Here is a 12,600-nt window from a genome sequence, read left to right on the forward strand (position 1 = left end):
GACATCTCATTGCAGGATTCAACCTATTTGGCCTCTTCTCAGTGCCATCCTCCCCAAAACTGTCACTTTGATGCAAACCAGTTCCAAGCTGATGAGCAAAGGAAATCTGATAACTTTGGGGGTGGAGAGGTCTTCTTTAGATCAGTGCTTCAGCTCAGAGCCCAAATGCTCTTATCAAAATACACCCAACATAACGCTACACAGTGGAACTGCAAGGCAATTGATTAAAGGGACAGATGGTGAATTCCTTTTTATCTTTACACTGTTGTTGGATGTCTCCTGTTCCTCTAAGTCTCATTTGGCTTTGGTTTCCCCCCTCTGTGTTGAATAATCGGGCTCTAAATAGCCCCGGCGTTTCTCCTGCAGTTCTTCGTTCTTTCCACTGCTAGCGCTGCCTTTGTGAAGGCAGATGGTGCTTGTGAGAAGTCAACAGCGTGTCCACCGAAAAGGGTGTCTGACTCCTGGTTTTGGATCCGGATGGGTTGAAAACAGACCGAAACGGTTACAATATGATACTGCTTAGATTAACTGTGGATATGTATTGTGATCGTGCTCGGCTCAGGTGTGCGTTCAGTCTGCACACAAAACATTTCGGTCGCGAAACGTCTAATCAAATCGAATAAAACGGCGGGGATAGCATGTTTGATCCGTGTGCTATTGTTTTTCAACAATTGTAATGCCCTTTGTAACGTTTAACCACTTCGTTAAATACAGCTTGTTATAGGATATTGTGAACTGAACCTATTTTGCTGTGAATTTATATTTACTGCGAATAGTTTATTGTGTCTGGTCTTGGTCTGTCTGCACTAAATAAATCATTTGTATCAAGGGATTATTTAGTTTGTCTGTGTACTTTTTTACCTAACCACTAAAGGCCACTCCTTGCACTTCACACATTTGCCCTTTTAATTACTCCCATACTGACATACTTTAACATGCAATGTGCGTGTGATAATAGTTTTAGCAGCCTGTTGCCATTCAGGTGAGACAATACCTAGTAAATCCTTTTTTTTTTTTTCATGTTGGTGCGCCGCGAAGGTTTTTGGTCTCAGCAAAGTGTGCCGTGGCATTACAACGCTTGGGAACCACTGGCTTGGCTTGTTGGGCATCCAGGTATGCACTGAGATTACGATCGGCACGATGATTGTCGTTCTCAGGAGAATTGTGTTTCTATGCTGATCATGTTCTCTGTCGCTTTTTACACAGTTCTTACAAGTGGCACATTGGGGATGAGGAGCAGAGCATGCTGACACGCATAGCTGTGGACTTCTGCATGGCATGGGGCCACAGGTCATTCCAAGTATTTCAAGACGCCTGCAAATGTGTGGACACGTTGTGTTGGTCCAACCCTCACAGATTGTGCCAAGTCAAGTAGAGATGCATGTTGTGCTGTTCTAAAGTGACACGTCGTCAACGGCAAAAACATCTCTCAGAGTTCCTGGCTTGACTTGCCTCTGGAAGACAACACTTGCCCAGGCTGGATATTTGCCGAAAGAAGCAAAGAGGACCAGAAACCTTGCCTAGACGCAACTGCATATTTTATTGTCACCTGGAAGGCCATCCAGGCTTTTCACCATCATGGCCCTTGGTCAACAAGGCGCCCGAACAGGGACTCGAACCCTGGACCCTCAGATTAAAAGTCTGATGCTCTACCGGCAGAGCTACCCGGGCTTCAGTGAAGTGCTTCACAATGTGTTGGCTTCATGATTGTTCCAGACCGCTTTCTGGCCGGTTTAGAAAACTGAGCTCAGGGTGACAAAGGTCACATGTATATGAGATGTTTGGGCAATGCGAGTTCTCCACAACAAATCCGAATTTCCGGGGTTTTCTCCTTGTCCTCATGCAATTCCAATGGCTTGACATTTGGGAGCTCGTCCAAAACCGATGTCAAACCATAATCACGCCTTCCTTCGAGCCGGAATTGAACCAGCGACCTAAGGATGCCTGCTGCCTGAAACCTACAGTCCTCCGCTCTACCAACTGAGCTATCGAAGGTAAGCTTCTCACTGTCTTCGCCTGGCAGTCTCAGTGGCAGTGCAAAGCCAAGAAGCACCGTGGCTTGGCTCAGTGGTTTTCAACCCGTGTGCCGTGAGGACTACCCAATTGTGTCGTGAGATTTTTATCCCCTGAAAAATATTATGTCATTTTGTTTGGTCAACTTCATAAATCTTGTATCAAATCAAACTTATTCAAATGTGTGAAAATATTACATTTATACATCACCTGTAGAAAGCGTTTCATAACTGAAATGTTGTGTTTGCCGGACTGAACGCACACCTACACTGAGTTGCAGTACTATCAATTGTATCGTAAGGTACACTTATAAATTTCAATTTAAGAAGTGAATTTATAGTATCACCTTATCACGAATCCTGGAATCTTGTAGAACTCAATTTCTGTAATAATTGGACACAGACACCAATTCCAAAGATATAAATTGTTAAATTTATTCAAAAACAAAGACTAAATGTAGCACTACACTAATTATACAAAAGGGAAAAGCTAATTAAAATTCAACTCTAGATCAACAAATCAAAGACAAATCACTTCCTTGACCAAATCAAAGACCATGGGATCGCATATGATAACACACAAATCGTTAAACAAAAAAGGTTATAAACACATTAACTACAATACCGGTTAGTAAGACGAAGGTGAGTCTCTCGTTAGTATTGTTAGTCAGACATTAAATAACTACGCAGTTTAGTATTTATGTCAGGTAACTTCTCGTTATATATATATATATCAGTCTCATTTACGTTTAGGTGCCGAGAAAGATCCTATCATTACTTGTTACCACAATTTCCCTTAACTGATTATTATTCAATGATCAAGGATAGGCAGGGCCACCAATAATCTAACGTCTATTGACTTGTGTCAATTTCAGACTAAACAGTTAAACAGGAATGAGAAGATATTTCTCGGGGTTGACAGATTTTATTTCTAAAATTATCAACAAAACAGTTTAATGTAACACACATTTATATTTAAGAAAACTAAATGATATTACACATTCTAGAGTTATGAATCACAGAATAACATTTCTAATTGATTTCTCAAATGTCATGAATCATGAACTCCAAACTGTTAAACTTATCTGAACTTCGTCGCAGAGAGGCCTCTCTGTCTTCGGGCTCAGATCACAGCACACGGCACATGGTCCGTGTGGTTTGGAACAAAGGCAGTGCGGTTCGGCTTTGTCCAAGAACTTCCACTCAGTCGATGCACCTGGATTTTGGGGTTTCGCGAAATTAGAGTCTTTTCCAAACAGATTTTCCACTGGTTTGAAGGCTCCAAGGTTGTGCACAAAATCTTCTTTGTAAGCAGGGTTCCACCGTAGTTACTTGAAGACAAAGTCTTTGAGGAAAGCAGGGCCCTGTTTGTTCCAAGGGTCAAGTTTCTTAAGACTCAAATAGCTATTTAAATGACTGAACACTTTCATATACATTCGACTTACTCAATTGTCCAGCTGTAAAACTCCACTGATCAGGTGGGCACAGGCGGACATGCACAGTCTGTAAAGTTCTTTCTTTAATAAAGTCCTTGAATAGAATTCTTCGTACGGCTCAATCTCCTTCTCCCAGTTTAACTCTTCTGTTGCCGGCAAAGACTTGGTTGGTTTCTGGTTCCGGTTCGGGCAACAGAGCTACAGCTTGAGCTGTGGCAGCGAGTTACTGGTTCAGGTGAGAGAGAAAGAGAGAGAGAGAGAGAGAGAGAGAGACTGTGCACTGTTCCTTATAGTCTGTCAGATCAATAGGTGATTGGTTCTTGAGTTCTTGAGATTGGATTTCGGTTTCAGCCCCCAGTGTCCTAATGGAGGGGGGCTTGATTTATGACTGATGTCAATCCATGCCATCTTTTGGAAATGCCGGTTGGCCCGGGTTCGTAGCTCTATGTCGGGATTTCGGCTCTCGTCCACTTCAAAGAGTTTTTATCACCTACAGGCCCCTTTCTCCAGACATCTCATAGCAGGATTCAACCTATTTGGCCTCTTCTCGGTGCCATCCTCCCCAAAACTGTCACTTTGATGCAAACCAGTTCCAAGCTGATGAGCAAAGGAAATCTGATAACTTTGGGGGTGGAGAGGTCTTCTTTAGATCAGTGCTTCAGCTCAGAGCCCAAATGCTCTTATCAAAATAAACCCAACATAACGCTACACAGTGAAACTGCAAGGCAATTGATTAAAGGGACAGATGGTGAATTCCTTTTTATCTTTACACTGTTGTTGGATGTCTCCTGTTCCTCTAAGTCTCATTTGGCTTTGGTTTCCCCCCTCTGTGTTGAATAATCGGACTCTAAATAGCCCCGGCGTTTCTCCTGCAGTTCTTCGTTCTTTCCACTGCTAGCGCTGCCTTTGTGAAGGCAGATGGTGCTTGTGAGAAGTCAACAGCGTGTCCACCGAAAAGGGTGTCTGACTCCTGGTATTGGATCCGGATGGGTTGATAACAGACCGAAACGGTTACAATATGATACTGCTTAGATTAACTGTGGATATGTATTGTGATCGTGCTCGGCTCAGGTGTGTGTTCAGTCTGCACACAAAACATTTCGGTCGCGAAACGTCTAATCAAATCGAATAAAACGGCGGGGATAGCATAATTTATCCGTGTGCTATTGTTTTTCAACAATTGTAATGCCCTTTGTAACGTTTAACCACTTCGTTAAATACAGCTCGTTATAGGATATTGTGAACTGAACCTATTTTGCTGTGAATTTATATTTACTGCGAATAGTTTATTGTGTCTGGTCTTGGTCTGTCTGCACTAAATAAATGATTTATATCAAGGGATTATTTAGTTTGTCTGTGTACTTTTTTACCTAACCACTAAAGGCCACTCCTTGCACTTCACACATTTGCCCATTTAATTACTCCCTTACTGACATACTTTAAAATGCAATGTGCGTGTGATAATAGTTTTAGCAGCCTGTTGCCATTCAGGTGAGACAATACCTAGTAAATCCTTTTTTTTTTTTTTCATGTTGGTGCGCCGCGAAGGTTTTTGGTCTCTGTCGCTTTTTACACAGTTCTTACAAGTGGCACATTGGGGATGAGGAGCAGAGCATGCTGACACGCATAGCTGTGGACTTCTGCATGGCATGGGGCCACAGGTCATTCCAAGTATTTCAAGACGCCTGCAAATGTGTGGACACGTTGTGTTGGCCCAACCCTCACAGATTGTGCCAAGTCAAGTAGAGATGCATGTTGTGCTGTTCTAAAGTGACACGTCGTCAACGGCAAAAACATCTCTCAGAGTTCCTGGCTTGACTTGCCTCTGGAAGACAACACTTGCCCAGGCTGGATATTTGCCGAAAGAAGCAAAGAGGACTAGACAACTTGCCTAGACGCAACTGCATATTTTATTGTCACCTGGAAGGCCATCCAGGCTTTTCACCATCATGGCCCTTGGTCAACAAGGCGCCCGAACAGGGACTCAAACCCTGGACCCTCAGATTAAAAGTCTGATGCTCTACCGGCTGAGCTACCCGGGCTTCAGTGAAGTGCTTCACAATGTGTTGGCTTCATGATTGTTCCAGACCGCTTTCTGGCCGGTTTAGAAAACCGGGCTCAGGGTGACAAGGGTCACATGCATATGAGATGTTTGGGCAATGCGAGTTCTCCACAACAAATCCGAATTTCCGGGGTTTTCTCCTTGTCCTCATGCAATTCCAATGGCTTGACATTTGGGAGCTCGTCCAAAACCGATGTCAAACCATAATTACGCCTTCCTTCGAGCTGGAATTGAACCAGCGACCTAAGGATGCCCGCTGCCTGAAACCTACAGTCCTCCGCTCTACCAACTGAGCTATCGAAGGTAAGCTTCTCACCGTCTTCGCCTGGCAGTCTCAGTGGCAGTGCAAAGCCAAGAAGCACCGTGGCTTGGCTCAGTGGTTTTCAACCCGTGTGCCGTGAGGACTACCCAATTGTGTCGTGAGATTTTTATCCCCTGAAAAATATTATGTCATTTTGTTTGGTCAACTTCATAAATCTTGAATCAAATCAAACTTATTCAAATGTGTGAAAATATTACATTTATACATCACCTGTAGAAAGCGTTTCATAACTGAAATGTTGTGTTTGCGGGACTGAACGCACACCTACACTGAGTTGCAGTGCTATCAGTTGTATCGTAAGGTACACTTATAAATTTCAATTTAAGAAGTGAATTTATAGTATCACCTTATCACGAATCCTGGAATCTTGTAGAACTCAATTTCTGTAATAATTGGACACAGACACCAATTCCAAAGATATAAATTGTTAAATTTATTCAAAAACAAAGACTAAATGTAGCACTACACTAATTATACAAAAGGGAAAAGCTAATTAAAATTCAACTCTAGATCAACAAATCAAAGACAAATCACTTCCGTGACCAAATCAAAGACCATGGGATCGCATATGATAACACACAAATCGTTAAACAAAAAAGGTTATAAACACATTAACTACAATACCGGTTAGTAAGACGAAGGTGAGTCTCTCGTTAGTATTGTTAGTCAGACATTAAATAACTACGCAGGTTAGTATTTATGTCAGGTAACTTCTCGTTATATATATATATCAGTCTCATTTACGTTTAGGTGCCGAGAAAGATCCTATCATTACTTGTTACCACAATTTCCCTTAACTGATTATTATTCAATGATCAAGGATAGGCAGGGCCACCAATAATCTAACGTCTATTGACTTGTGTCAATTTCAGACTAAACAGTTAAACAGGAATGAGAAGATATTTCTCGGGGTTGACAGATTTTATTTCTAAAATTATCAACAAAACAGTTTAATGTAACACACATTTATATTTAAGAAAACTAAATGATATTACACATTCTAGAGTTATGAATCACAGAATAACACTTCTAATTGATTTCTCAAATGTCATGAATCATGAACTCCAAACTGTTAAACTTATCTGAACTTCGTCGCAGAGAGGCCTCTCTGTCTTCGGGCTCAGATCACAGCACACGGCACATGGTCCGTGTGGTTTGGAACAAAGGCAGTGCGGTTCGGCTTTGTCCAAGAACTTCCACTCAGTCGATGCACCTGGATTTTGGGGTTTCGCGAAATTAGAGTCTTTTCCAAACAGATTTTCCACTGGTTTGAAGGCTCCAAGGTTGTGCATAAAATCTTCTTTGTAAGCAGGGTTCCACCGTAGTTACTTGAAGACAAAGTCTTTGAGGAAAGCAGGGCCCTGTTTGTTCCAAGGGTCAAGTTTCTTAAGACTCAAATAGCTATTTAAATGACTGAACACTTTCATATACATTCGACTTACTCAATTGTCCAGCTGTAAAACTCCACTGATCAGGTGGGCACAGGCGGACATGCACAGTCTGTAAAGTTCTTTCTTTAATAAAGTCCTTTAATAGAATTCTTCGTACGGCTCAATCTCCTTCTCCCAGTTTAACTCTTCTGTTGCCGGCAAAGACTTGGTTGGTTTCTGGTTCCGGTTCGGGCAACAGAGCTACAGCTTGAGCTGTGGCAGCGAGTTACTGGTTCAGGTGAGAGAGAAAGAGAGAGAGAGAGAGAGAGAGACTGTGCACTGTTCCATATAGTCTGTCAGATCAATAGGTGATTGGTTCTTGAGTTCTTGGGATTGGATTTCGGTTTCAGCCCCCAGTGTCCTAATGGAGGGGGGCTTGATTTATGACTGATGTCAATCCATGACATCTTTTGGAAATGCCGGTTGGCCCGGGTTCGTAGCTCTATGTCGGGATTTCGGCTCTCGTCCACTTCAAAGAGATTTTATCACCTACAGGCCCCTTTCTCCAGACATCTCATTGCAGGATTCAACCTATTTGGCCTCTTCTCAGTGCCATCCTCCCCAAAACTGTCACTTTGATGCAAACCAGTTCCAAGCTGATGAGCAAAGGAAATCTGATAACTTTGGGGGTGGAGAGGTCTTCTTTAGATCAGTGCTTCAGCTCAGAGCCCAAATGCTCTTATCAAAATACACCCAACATAACGCTACACAGTGGAACTGCAAGGCAATTGATTAAAGGGACAGATGGTGAATTCCTTTTTATCTTTACACTGTTGTTGGATGTCTCCTGTTCCTCTAAGTCTCATTTGGCTTTGGTTTCCCCCCTCTGTGTTGAATAATCGGGCTCTAAATAGCCCCGGCGTTTCTCCTGCAGTTCTTCGTTCTTTCCACTGCTAGCGCTGCCTTTGTGAAGGCAGATGGTGCTTGTGAGAAGTCAACAGCGTGTCCACCGAAAAGGGTGTCTGACTCCTGGTTTTGGATCCGGATGGGTTGATAACAGACCGAAACGGTTACAATATGATACTGCTTAGATTAACTGTGGATATGTATTGTGATCGTGCTCGGCTCAGGTGTGCGTTCAGTCTGCACACAAAACATTTCGGTCGCGAAACGTCTAATCAAATCGAATAAAACGGCGGGGATAGCATGTTTGATCCGTGTGCTATTGTTTTTCAACAATTGTAATGCCCTTTGTAACGTTTAACCACTTCGTTAAATACAGCTTGTTATAGGATATTGTGAACTGAACCTATTTTGCTTTGAATTTATATTTACTGCGAATAGTTTATTGTGTCTGGTCTTGGTCTGTCTGCACTAAATAAATGATTTGTATCAAGGGATTATTTAGTTTGTCTGTGTACTTTTTTACCTAACCACTAAAGGCCACTCCTTGCACTTCACACATTTGCCCTTTTAATTACTCCCTTACTGACATACTTTAACATGCAATGTGCGTGTGATAATAGTTTTAGCAGCCTGTTGCCATTCAGGTGAGACAATACCTAGTAAATCCTTTTTTTTTTTTTTCATGTTGGTGCGCCGCGAAGGTTTTTGGTCTCAGCAAAGTGTGCCGTGGCATTACAACGCTTGGGAACCACTGGCTTGGCTTGTTGGGCATCCAGGTATGCACTGAGATTACGATCGGCACGATGATTGTCGTTCTCAGGAGAATTGTGTTTCTTTGCTGATCACGTTCTCTGTCGCTTTTTACACAGTTCTTACAAGTGGCACATTGGGGATGAGGAGCAGAGCATGCTGACACGCATAGCTGTGGACTTCTGCATGGCATGGGGCCACAGGTCATTCCAAGTATTTCAAGACGCCTGCAAATGTGTGGACACGTTGTGTTGGTCCAACCCTCACAGATTGTGCCAAGTCAAGTAGAGATGCATGTTGTGCTGTTCTAAAGTGACACGTCGTCAACGGCAAAAACATCTCTCAGAGTTCCTGGCTTGACTTGCCTCTGGAAGACAACACTTGCCCAGGCTGGATATTTGCCGAAAGAAGCAAAGAGGACCAGAAACCTTGCCTAGACGCAACTGCATATTTTATTGTCACCTGGAAGGCCATCCAGGCTTTTCACCATCATGGCCCTTGGTCAACAAGGCGCCCGAACAGGGACTCGAACCCTGGACCCTCAGATTAAAAGTCTGATGCTCTACCGGCAGAGCTACCCGGGCTTCAGTGAAGTGCTTCACAATGTGTTGGCTTCATGATTGTTCCAGACCGCTTTCTGGCCGGTTTAGAAAACTGGGCTCAGGGTGACAAAGGTCACATGTATATGAGATGTTTGGGCAATGCGAGTTCTCCACAACAAATCCGAATTTCCGGGGTTTTCTCCTTGTCCTCATGCAATTCCAATGGCTTGACATTTGGGAGCTCGTCCAAAACCGATGTCAAACCATAATCACGCCTTCCTTCGAGCCGGAATTGAACCAGCGACCTAAGGATGCCTGCTGCCTGAAACCTACAGTCCTCCGCTCTACCAACTGAGCTATCGAAGGTAAGCTTCTCACTGTCTTCGCCTGGCAGTCTCAGTGGCAGTGCAAAGCCAAGAAGCACCGTGGCTTGGCTCAGTGGTTTTCAACCCGTGTGCCGTGAGGACTACCCAATTGTGTCGTGAGATTTTTATCCCCTGAAAAATATTATGTCATTTTGTTTGGTCAACTTCATAAATCTTGTATCAAATCAAACTTATTCAAATGTGTGAAAATATTACATTTATACATCACCTGTAGAAAGCGTTTCATAACTGAAATGTTGTGTTTGCCGGACTGAACGCACACCTACACTGAGTTGCAGTACTATCAATTGTATCGTAAGGTACACTTATAAATTTCAATTTAAGAAGTGAATTTATAGTATCACCTTATCACGAATCCTGGAATCTTGTAGAACTCAATTTCTGTAATAATTGGACACAGACACCAATTCCAAAGATATAAATTGTTAAATTTATTCAAAAACAAAGACTAAATGTAGCACTACACTAATTATACAAAAGGGAAAAGCTAATTAAAATTCAACTCTAGATCAACAAATCAAAGACAAATCACTTCCTTGACCAAATCAAAGACCATGGGATCGCATATGATAACACACAAATCGTTAAACAAAAAAGGTTATAAACACATTAACTACAATACCGGTTAGTAAGACGAAGGTGAGTCTCTCGTTAGTATTGTTAGTCAGACATTAAATAACTACGCAGTTTAGTATTTATGTCAGGTAACTTCTCGTTATATATATATATATCAGTCTCATTTACGTTTAGGTGCCGAGAAAGATCCTATCATTACTTGTTACCACAATTTCCCTTAACTGATTATTATTCAATGATCAAGGATAGGCAGGGCCACCAATAATCTAACGTCTATTGACTTGTGTCAATTTCAGACTAAACAGTTAAACAGGAATGAGAAGATATTTCTCGGGGTTGACAGATTTTATTTCTAAAATTATCAACAAAACAGTTTAATGTAACACACATTTATATTTAAGAAAACTAAATGATATTACACATTCTAGAGTTATGAATCACAGAATAACATTTCTAATTGATTTCTCAAATGTCATGAATCATGAACTCCAAACTGTTAAACTTATCTGAACTTCGTCGCAGAGAGGCCTCTCTGTCTTCGGGCTCAGATCACAGCACACGGCACATGGTCCGTGTGGTTTGGAACAAAGGCAGTGCGGTTCGGCTTTGTCCAAGAACTTCCACTCAGTCGATGCACCTGGATTTTGGGGTTTCGCGAAATTAGAGTCTTTTCCAAACAGATTTTCCACTGGTTTGAAGGCTCCAAGGTTGTGCACAAAATCTTCTTTGTAAGCAGGGTTCCACCGTAGTTACTTGAAGACAAAGTCTTTGAGGAAAGCAGGGCCCTGTTTGTTCCAAGGGTCAAGTTTCTTAAGACTCAAATAGCTATTTAAATGACTGAACACTTTCATATACATTCGACTTACTCAATTGTCCAGCTGTAAAACTCCACTGATCAGGTGGGCACAGGCGGACATGCACAGTCTGTAAAGTTCTTTCTTTAATAAAGTCCTTTAATAGAATTCTTCGTACGGCTCAATCTCCTTCTCCCAGTTTAACTCTTCTGTTGCCGGCAAAGACTTGGTTGGTTTCTGGTTCCGGTTCGGGCAACAGAGCTACAGCTTGAGCTGTGGCAGCGAGTTACTGGTTCAGGTGAGAGAGAAAGAGAGAGAGAGAGAGAGAGAGAGAGACTGTGCACTGTTCCTTATAGTCTGTCAGATCAATAGGTGATTGGTTCTTGAGTTCTTGAGATTGGATTTCGGTTTCAGCCCCCAGTGTCCTAATGGAGGGGGGCTTGATTTATGACTGATGTCAATCCATGCCATCTTTTGGAAATGCCGGTTGGCCCGGGTTCGTAGCTCTATGTCGGGATTTCGGCTCTCGTCCACTTCAAAGAGTTTTTATCACCTACAGGCCCCTTTCTCCAGACATCTCATAGCAGGATTCAACCTATTTGGCCTCTTCTCGGTGCCATCCTCCCCAAAACTGTCACTTTGATGCAAACCAGTTCCAAGCTGATGAGCAAAGGAAATCTGATAACTTTGGGGGTGGAGAGGTCTTCTTTAGATCAGTGCTTCAGCTCAGAGCCCAAATGCTCTTATCAAAATAAACCCAACATAACGCTACACAGTGAAACTGCAAGGCAATTGATTAAAGGGACAGATGGTGAATTCCTTTTTATCTTTACACTGTTGTTGGATGTCTCCTGTTCCTCTAAGTCTCATTTGGCTTTGGTTTCCCCCCTCTGTGTTGAATAATCGGACTCTAAATAGCCCCGGCGTTTCTCCTGCAGTTCTTCGTTCTTTCCACTGCTAGCGCTGCCTTTGTGAAGGCAGATGGTGCTTGTGAGAAGTCAACAGCGTGTCCACCGAAAAGGGTGTCTGACTCCTGGTATTGGATCCGGATGGGTTGATAACAGACCGAAACGGTTACAATATGATACTGCTTAGATTAACTGTGGATATGTATTGTGATCGTGCTCGGCTCAGGTGTGTGTTCAGTCTGCACACAAAACATTTCGGTCGCGAAACGTCTAATCAAATCGAATAAAACGGCGGGGATAGCATAATTTATCCGTGTGCTATTGTTTTTCAACAATTGTAATGCCCTTTGTAACGTTTAACCACTTCGTTAAATACAGCTCGTTATAGGATATTGTGAACTGAACCTATTTTGCTGTGAATTTATATTTACTGCGAATAGTTTATTGTGTCTGGTCTTGGTCTGTCTGCACTAAATAAATGATTTATATCAAGGGATTATTTAGTTTGTCTGTGTACTTTTTTACCTAACCACTAA

General features: G+C 42.4%; 6 non-coding genes across 6 annotated transcripts; all 6 read right to left on the reverse strand.

Moving 5' to 3' along the window:
* Positions 1-1,598: 1,598 nt before the first annotated feature.
* On the reverse strand, positions 1,599-1,671 carry trnak-uuu (transfer RNA lysine (anticodon UUU)). Its single transcript has one exon. It is a non-coding gene; the product is annotated as a tRNA-Lys (tRNA).
* Positions 1,672-1,906: 235 nt separating this feature from the next.
* Positions 1,907-1,995, reverse strand: trnay-gua (transfer RNA tyrosine (anticodon GUA)). The gene is given in 2 exon segments: positions 1,907-1,942; positions 1,959-1,995. It is a non-coding gene; the product is annotated as a tRNA-Tyr (tRNA).
* A 3,422-nt stretch (positions 1,996-5,417) lies between these two features.
* Positions 5,418-5,490, reverse strand: trnak-uuu (transfer RNA lysine (anticodon UUU)). Its single transcript has one exon. It is a non-coding gene; the product is annotated as a tRNA-Lys (tRNA).
* A 235-nt stretch (positions 5,491-5,725) lies between these two features.
* Positions 5,726-5,814, reverse strand: trnay-gua (transfer RNA tyrosine (anticodon GUA)). Its single transcript is given in 2 exon segments — positions 5,726-5,761; positions 5,778-5,814. It is a non-coding gene; the product is annotated as a tRNA-Tyr (tRNA).
* A 3,555-nt stretch (positions 5,815-9,369) lies between these two features.
* Positions 9,370-9,442, reverse strand: trnak-uuu (transfer RNA lysine (anticodon UUU)). The gene has a single exon. It is a non-coding gene; the product is annotated as a tRNA-Lys (tRNA).
* A 235-nt stretch (positions 9,443-9,677) lies between these two features.
* Positions 9,678-9,766, reverse strand: trnay-gua (transfer RNA tyrosine (anticodon GUA)). Its single transcript is given in 2 exon segments — positions 9,678-9,713; positions 9,730-9,766. It is a non-coding gene; the product is annotated as a tRNA-Tyr (tRNA).
* Between the last annotated feature and the right edge of the window lie 2,834 nt (positions 9,767-12,600).

Source organism: Amia ocellicauda, unplaced genomic scaffold, assembly GCF_036373705.1.
Source record: "Amia ocellicauda isolate fAmiCal2 unplaced genomic scaffold, fAmiCal2.hap1 HAP1_SCAFFOLD_26, whole genome shotgun sequence".
In the NCBI taxonomy this organism is placed as follows: domain Eukaryota; kingdom Metazoa; phylum Chordata; class Actinopteri; order Amiiformes; family Amiidae; genus Amia; species Amia ocellicauda.